This window comes from Hipposideros armiger, unplaced genomic scaffold (assembly GCF_001890085.2).
Source record: "Hipposideros armiger isolate ML-2016 unplaced genomic scaffold, ASM189008v1 scaffold_358, whole genome shotgun sequence".
Lineage (NCBI taxonomy): Eukaryota > Metazoa > Chordata > Mammalia > Chiroptera > Hipposideridae > Hipposideros > Hipposideros armiger.
Window position 1 is genome coordinate 487,347 of NW_017731708.1, and position 6,931 is coordinate 494,277.

The window sequence follows — 6,931 nt, forward strand, 5'->3', positions numbered from 1 at the left end:
CTCCCTCCCTCCCTCCCTCCTTCCTTCCCTCCCATCTTAGATTACAACAGGATCTGAGTTTAACTATCAGACCCCATCTTACAATGAGGTCAAGTTCTGGAGCCAAGTGATTCAAGGTATGAATTCATGGGTTAAATTGTGGAATCTCAGATCTTGATTGATGAAAAACTATCATCATAATCATTACAGTTATAAGTGATTTCTAAGGTCCAGGGCCCAGACTAAACAGTTGATATGTATTATATTAGTAAATTATTTCTCATAACAACCCTGAAAGATAGGAACTTTTATCTCCATTTTACAAATGAGTGAAAAGGCACTTAGAAACCTAGGAAGCAGTAGAGCCAACATTTAAGCCCAAACCCTAACTTTCCACATACCAGGACACTCTCTGACTGCTTGTCAGTATTGTTTTCATCTGTGTATACTGGCTTTAAAAGTTCAACCTAAATAAATAAAAGAATAGTACAAGATTTTCTGACTCTAGAATTGTTAAGCCTTAAGACTGTTTTGAATGCATGCTAATTTGTTTACTTTTATTAACTCTACACATATAAATCTTCAGTTTAGATCCCAGCAATATTTTAATCCTATTTTTCAAAGGATAAGTCTCTAACCTATACATTTATTCATCTTCCACCCAATGGCTATGCCAGTTCCATGTTTTTTAAATTAATGCTGAATTTCTCAAACCAATGTTCATCATAAAGAGCAGGCTTTCTTTAGAGAAAGCCATTTCCCTATTAACATTATTAAACTTCCCTATTAGCATGTAGAGAAATCTATTACAAAAATGTGTTAGTTGAGATATACTAGGTTATGTTATGGTAAAAATTAATCTTTAATTTTCGGTGGCTTAACATAATGAAGATTCATATTTCTTGCTCATACCACATGTCCATCACAAGCCAGCAAGAATCTTTGCTCCACTTACTTGGGTCCCAGACTGACCAAGGCCCCATAGTCTCTCTCTTCCAGGGAATTTCATTCTCTTTATTTTTTTCATTTATACTAGCCTCTTCCATACCTTATAGATGCTCTATATGGAACACATAGCTTCCTTGATCAGGAAAAAAAATAAACTGGTAAGTTATACATAGGCTTTTTACTGCCTCAGTCTGATGATCACCGTTGCTCCCATTTCATTGGCCAAAACTGGGCACACAAACTACAGAGGCTGAGAAATGGAACATTTAGTGAGCATTACTGTCTCTGTCACAAGTAAAACTTTTCTTGTCCTTTGAAAGCGAAATGAGTTATTTGTCAAGCTGCATGAACTCAAATATTATAGAAACACTTTTTAAGTTTTGTTTTGTTATGCTCATTCAAAATCTGTACATATTTGAACTAGCTAAAGAATTATAGTCTGAAAAAAAGGAGTGGTTTCTTGTTGTGTCAGCTAACAATGCCCATTGAGGCAAAATAGAAACCTGCAATGCCCCTTTCCCCTTTTATATTTTTACCCTTGTGATTTGATACCACTTTTCCATGATCTGAATGCATGACCCCACTATAAAGAAAAGAAAGATAAGCGCTCCCTTATGTACTGATGACATATCTTTATTCAAATACTCCAAGATTGTCTTTAACAGAGAATCATCTTCCTATCACATTACTTCCCCCCAAATGGCTAGAGACAAGTATTCTAGAATTAAAGTCATTATTTTCATTCAATATCACCCAACATTAAATGAGTTCATAATTTAAAACTCCATAAATCCACTTATTAATATTTTACAATCAGTTTAACTTAATATGTTCACCAGGAAATTATATTTCTTTAAGGTATACATCCTCGGGGCCCTTTACTGAAATAGTTTTATGGCCAAAGCAAATGTTCTTTTAAAGCTGCTCTAAAGTTTTTCCAGGATAAAACAATTGTGTACATGATTAGGGTGAAGAACTTTGACCTTCTGAGAGCTCATTTTTCTATGTTTCAGAGCTCACCAAATATTATTTTGGAGGAAGAATCGTGCCCTGCCTAAAGATGCTGTCACAGCCATTTCTGTGCAGAGGTGAGGCAGCTGCTTTATTAGCCCCCTAAATTGTGATTTAAGCCAGTTTACTTTTAAAAGCTAAGGCCTGTGGCTCTACACATCGAATAATTGCTGCTTTCCAGACACATGTCAAGGTGTACAAGTATAACCTCGGACCTACTGCAGGTCCATCCCTATCAAAATCCTCAGAGAGAAAAGAAATATTTATGAATGATTATCCAGAGAATGTACAGGCCATCCCTTTCTCTCAGCACTCAGAGTGTGATCTATAGACTAGAAGCATCTGCATCACCTGAGAACTTGTTAGATTTGCACAAACTGAGGCCCTAACTCAGACTAGTAAATCGGTCTTCATTTTAACAAGGTTCACATGCACAGTAGAGTTTAAGAAGCACTCCTCTAAACCACATTCCTAACCTTGGGTCCATGGATCCCCTAGATGACCCTCAGGAAGACTGTGAATCCTTTGAAATTGTATCTAAGTGATGTGCATGTGCGTTTGTGAATTTTCTGAGGACTGCATGATCATCATCAGATTTTCAAAGGATTTGCTTTGAATATATTCACATAAAGTTAAGACCCCTACCTGCAGATTTTCTAAAATATTTCTTTGGTCTTAACAAAAGCATCAAAGAAGTTTACCATCTCTATTAGTTATTCTATTGCTGCATAACAAATTACTCCCAAATTTAGCCATTTGAAATAATAAGCATTTATTATCTCACAGTGTCTGTGGGTCAAGAACCTGGAATGGCTTGACTGGGGGCTTTTGGCTCAGATTCTCTCATGAGGATGCAGTCAAGCTGTCAGCCAGGGCTGCAGTCTTCTGAAGGCTCAACTGAGGCTGGAGAATCCACTTCCAAGCTCCCTGACAGGTGTTGGCAGAAGGCCTCAGCTCCTTCCTGCATGTTGGCTGGAGACCTCAGTCCCTCACTTAAGTGGGTCTCTCCATCACCTACCCGAGTGTCCTTCAGCATGGCAGCTGCTTTCCTCAGAGAGAGTAACAGACAAAGTCGCGCTGCCTTTTATGACCTATCTGTAAGTCACACACTATCACTTAGCCTTATTCTATTCTATTTCACATAATGCATGTAAATAAATACTTTAGTCAAGTATTCCACACATGGTAAGTACTACTTAGTAAGTGTAGCTATTGCACTGAAGGCTACTATAATGAGCAATTCTACAAAAATCACTGTTATGTAAACCATAAAGATATGGAGGACATTGTAATATATATATATATATATATATATATATATATATATATATATATAGTCACAGGATGTGGAGTACAGCATAGAGAATAGAGTCAGTGGAATTGTAACAGCTATATACAATGTCAGAGGGGTAGTAGATTAGGGAAGAGGGGTTATCACTTTGCGAGGAGTATAAATATGTCTAACTATTATATTGTTTTGTACACCTGCAAGTAAAAAAAAAAAGCTATGGGAGGGTTTCTATTTGATTTCAGTGAAAGGAATAGATGATCCATCTCATGTTCATTGTGAATTAGATGATTGTGTCCTCTCTGTGTTCTAGAAAGCACATTATCACATTCATGATTTGACCTTAACAAGGGAAAGGAAACTCTCTCAATAAGTATTCTGTGCTCTAATCTTGCTGTTAGCTTTATGTTACTTTCCCCTATGTTCCTTTTCTCTTGATGTTCCATCTATTCTGGTAACAATATTTTATTTTGTCTTATTGTACATGGTTTTGTAAGCTGTTAAAGACTTTTTGGAACTACACAAGGTATAACATAGTCTTTCAAAGTTCACTAATGAGAAAGCATACATTAGTTATAGGATATTTGACCTAACACATTCTCTTTATAATATGGAATCTGAACACTTTTCTAATGATCACTTACTGAGGAAAGCTATGGAAAGTTTCCCCCCACCCCAGCAAGCATAACACATAAATTTAGCACATTTTAGGGGACTTATGCACCTCTTTAGGGTATTCTGAGACCCAATTTCCAACATGGGGGCCCCCCCCACACGAACAAATAATCCACAGACACCTGCAGGGTGTCCAAGAACTCAATTCAATCTGACACTATCCTACCCAGAGATAGTGTCAGATTCCACAGGATTTAGATTAAGGGTTCAGACTTACAAGACTGCCCTACACACACACAAACCCTTCAGATGCTAGTCACAAGCCCAAGCTGGTATCTATGTTTCTGAGCAATCAGCTACAGATTAAAGCTTCCCACAACAAATTAATTAATTTGCCAGGGCAGTTCACAGGATTCAGAGAAACATTTTACTTATTAGATCAGCAGTTTACAGTCGACCAAAACAGGTTTGAACTGCACAGGACCACTTACACACAAACTTTTTTCAGCAAATACAGTTAACTCTTCATGTTCACAGGTTTCTATTCTGAGGATCCAACCAACAGCAAATCAAAAACAGTATTTTTGCCTTCCCGGCCACTGTTTCGTAACTGCAGACCAGAAACACTGTTTTCGATTCATGGTGGCTGACCCCGTGGGTGTGAAAAGCCTACTGTAGAGTCAAAAGTTATACTATTTTTGTCCATCACAGGTCAGTAAGAGTCTCTGCTCCACTTGGGGACCCAGGCTGACCAAGGCCCCCACCAACTTATAAATGCTCCATATGGAACACATAGCTTCCATATGTGTTCGGCACCCCTAGCTCCCCTGCACTGTTCAAGAGTCAACTGTATCATAAAAGAATGTAATCAGGAGCAGCTAGATACCTTGCATATGGCAAGGTATGTGGGAAGGGGCACGGAGCTTCCATGCCCTCTCCAGGCAAGCCAGTTACCAGTACCTTTATGTGTTCACCAACCTGGAAGTTACCCGAATGCTGTCCTTTGGGGTTTTTATGGAGGCTTCATTACATAGGCATGATTGATTAAATCATTGACCACTGGTGATTGAACTCCATCTCTAGTCCCTCTCCCTTCCTGGAGGAGCGTATGAGGTGGGGGTGGGATGGAGTCCCAACTCTCTAATTACCTGGTTGGCTCCACTAGCAACCAGCCCCCATCCTTACTTGCTTATCAAAAGTCACTTCATTAACATAACAAAAGACACCTTGATCACTTCACACATGGAAAGTTCCAAGGTCTTTGGGCACTGTGAACCAGGACTGTGAAAGGAGACCAAATACCCAGGGTGCCAAAAAGATGTATACAAGTGGACACTTTGGTCAATGTTTCTCAAGCAGTATTTCGCCATAGTCAGAAGTGTCTGGATTCTGATGGGAACCACTCTGAGCCCTCTTATAATTGCAGAAGTCAAAAGTAACTTGTATTCATCTTTTGTTATCGGTATATATTGAGTATTACAATTTTAATAGTTTTTTTCCTTTCTTAAAATGTATATACATTTTTTTGCCACCCTCTGTATATTTCTTATAAATCACAATACTACCACACCACACTAGAGCCCATCCACAAGCCCCAGGTTGAGAACCGTTCTCTGTGAGGGCTCCCTGAAGTTTAATTCAGAGAATTCATCTTCTCTAAACTTTGTATAACCAAAAAGCAGTCTTCAAATGGTTGCTACATCCCCCTGAGGGTACTGCAGGCCTTTTCAAAAGATAAGATGGCATTCATTTAGAACCATCAATTTCCAAATCCTCAAATTCCACACGTATTCTTTTCTAAACTTGATCTGAGAACATGCCACAATCAAGATATCCTGCCTGTTCTCCTTTCCCACCTCCCCGCTCCTTTCGTAATTGCATTTTCCCACATTAAAAATAAAGACATGTCTTTATGCATCCCCAAACTTACCATATTTCATTTCCCTGAGAGTTAAAAGCAGAGTGAAAATATAGGGAGAATTCAAAATATCTGTTTTGATGAAGCCATCTTTAATCAAAATACCATAAACACCACAGTAGACCTTAACACCTTTCTCTGTCTTAAATTTGTATCTGTCAAGAGTAAAGCAAGGTGTTAGATATCTCTGCTAGGATGCTTTAATTTTAGATTTATAGTAGAGTAGGGCAGCAGAAGTCAAGGCAATTTTTCCTCAACAACTTCATTCCTTCCATTTTTTACATATTATTACAAAATTCATTGCCCCTGAAGAAAAGTTCTTCTGAGAACAGAACAAAAGAGCCTCAGTAAAACAGAGAAGCAGTCTCTTATTTCATTTGGTAACAAACTCCTGGCAAAGTTGCATGACTTCTCTAAATATCTACCTTAGCATTATAATTAGGAAGGAAGATGATAATTGGTGGGATGCATACTAACTCATATAACTGATTTAAAACTAAAATCATATTTCTCCTGATGAACTGTAAGTGTGATTTTGTTCATTAGTTTGACCAAAGGGCTTATTTGGCCAACTCTCTTACATGTCGAATATTTTCCGTACATTGAATGAACTAAATATAAAGTTGCATGTATTAAAAATAAATAAATCACATATAAGATAAAATGTATTCACAAAGGTGAATTGAGAGTAAGTTTTTCAATTTTCCCAACCCTTTCTCAGTACGTCGACATACCTCTAAGTGAATGAGTAAGAGTAACTAATACTCAATTGATAACTCTTAGTAAAGTCTCTTTGGGAGATTTGTCAGAAATAAAGGACTCTAATGACTGAGTAACAAATGCTGTCTGTGTAAGTTAGGTGGTTTTCTAATTCTATGCTTTCAACAAAATTGAAGAAAAACCTAACTGAGTTGTCAGTTGCAATATTTCTAGCACATAACTTGAAAGACGTTTTAAAAATTGAGTAATATTGCCATAATCAAGCTTCTTCCACTCCCAATACTTATGAGAATAAAGATTTCTCAGAGCTTATATCATTAAAATTAAAAAAGAATAGAATTGAATGATACTATATATAGAGGATCCCAAAGTCTCTATCAAAAAGCTATTGGATCTAATAGACAAATTCAGTAAACTAGCAGGATACAAAATCAATACTCAGAAATCAGTTG

General features: G+C 37.4%; 1 protein-coding gene across 1 annotated transcript in view; it reads left to right on the top strand.

Annotated features, from left to right (window-relative positions):
- The window catches only part of ZNF292 (zinc finger protein 292), a 115,884-nt gene that overhangs the window by 190 nt on the left and 108,763 nt on the right, over window positions 1-6,931 (top strand). The window contains exons 2-3 of the mRNA XM_019661694.1: window positions 41-116; window positions 1,941-2,015. The gene's annotated coding sequence lies outside the window, so the exon portion shown is untranslated. The remainder of the gene's footprint in view (window positions 1-40; window positions 117-1,940; window positions 2,016-6,931) is intronic.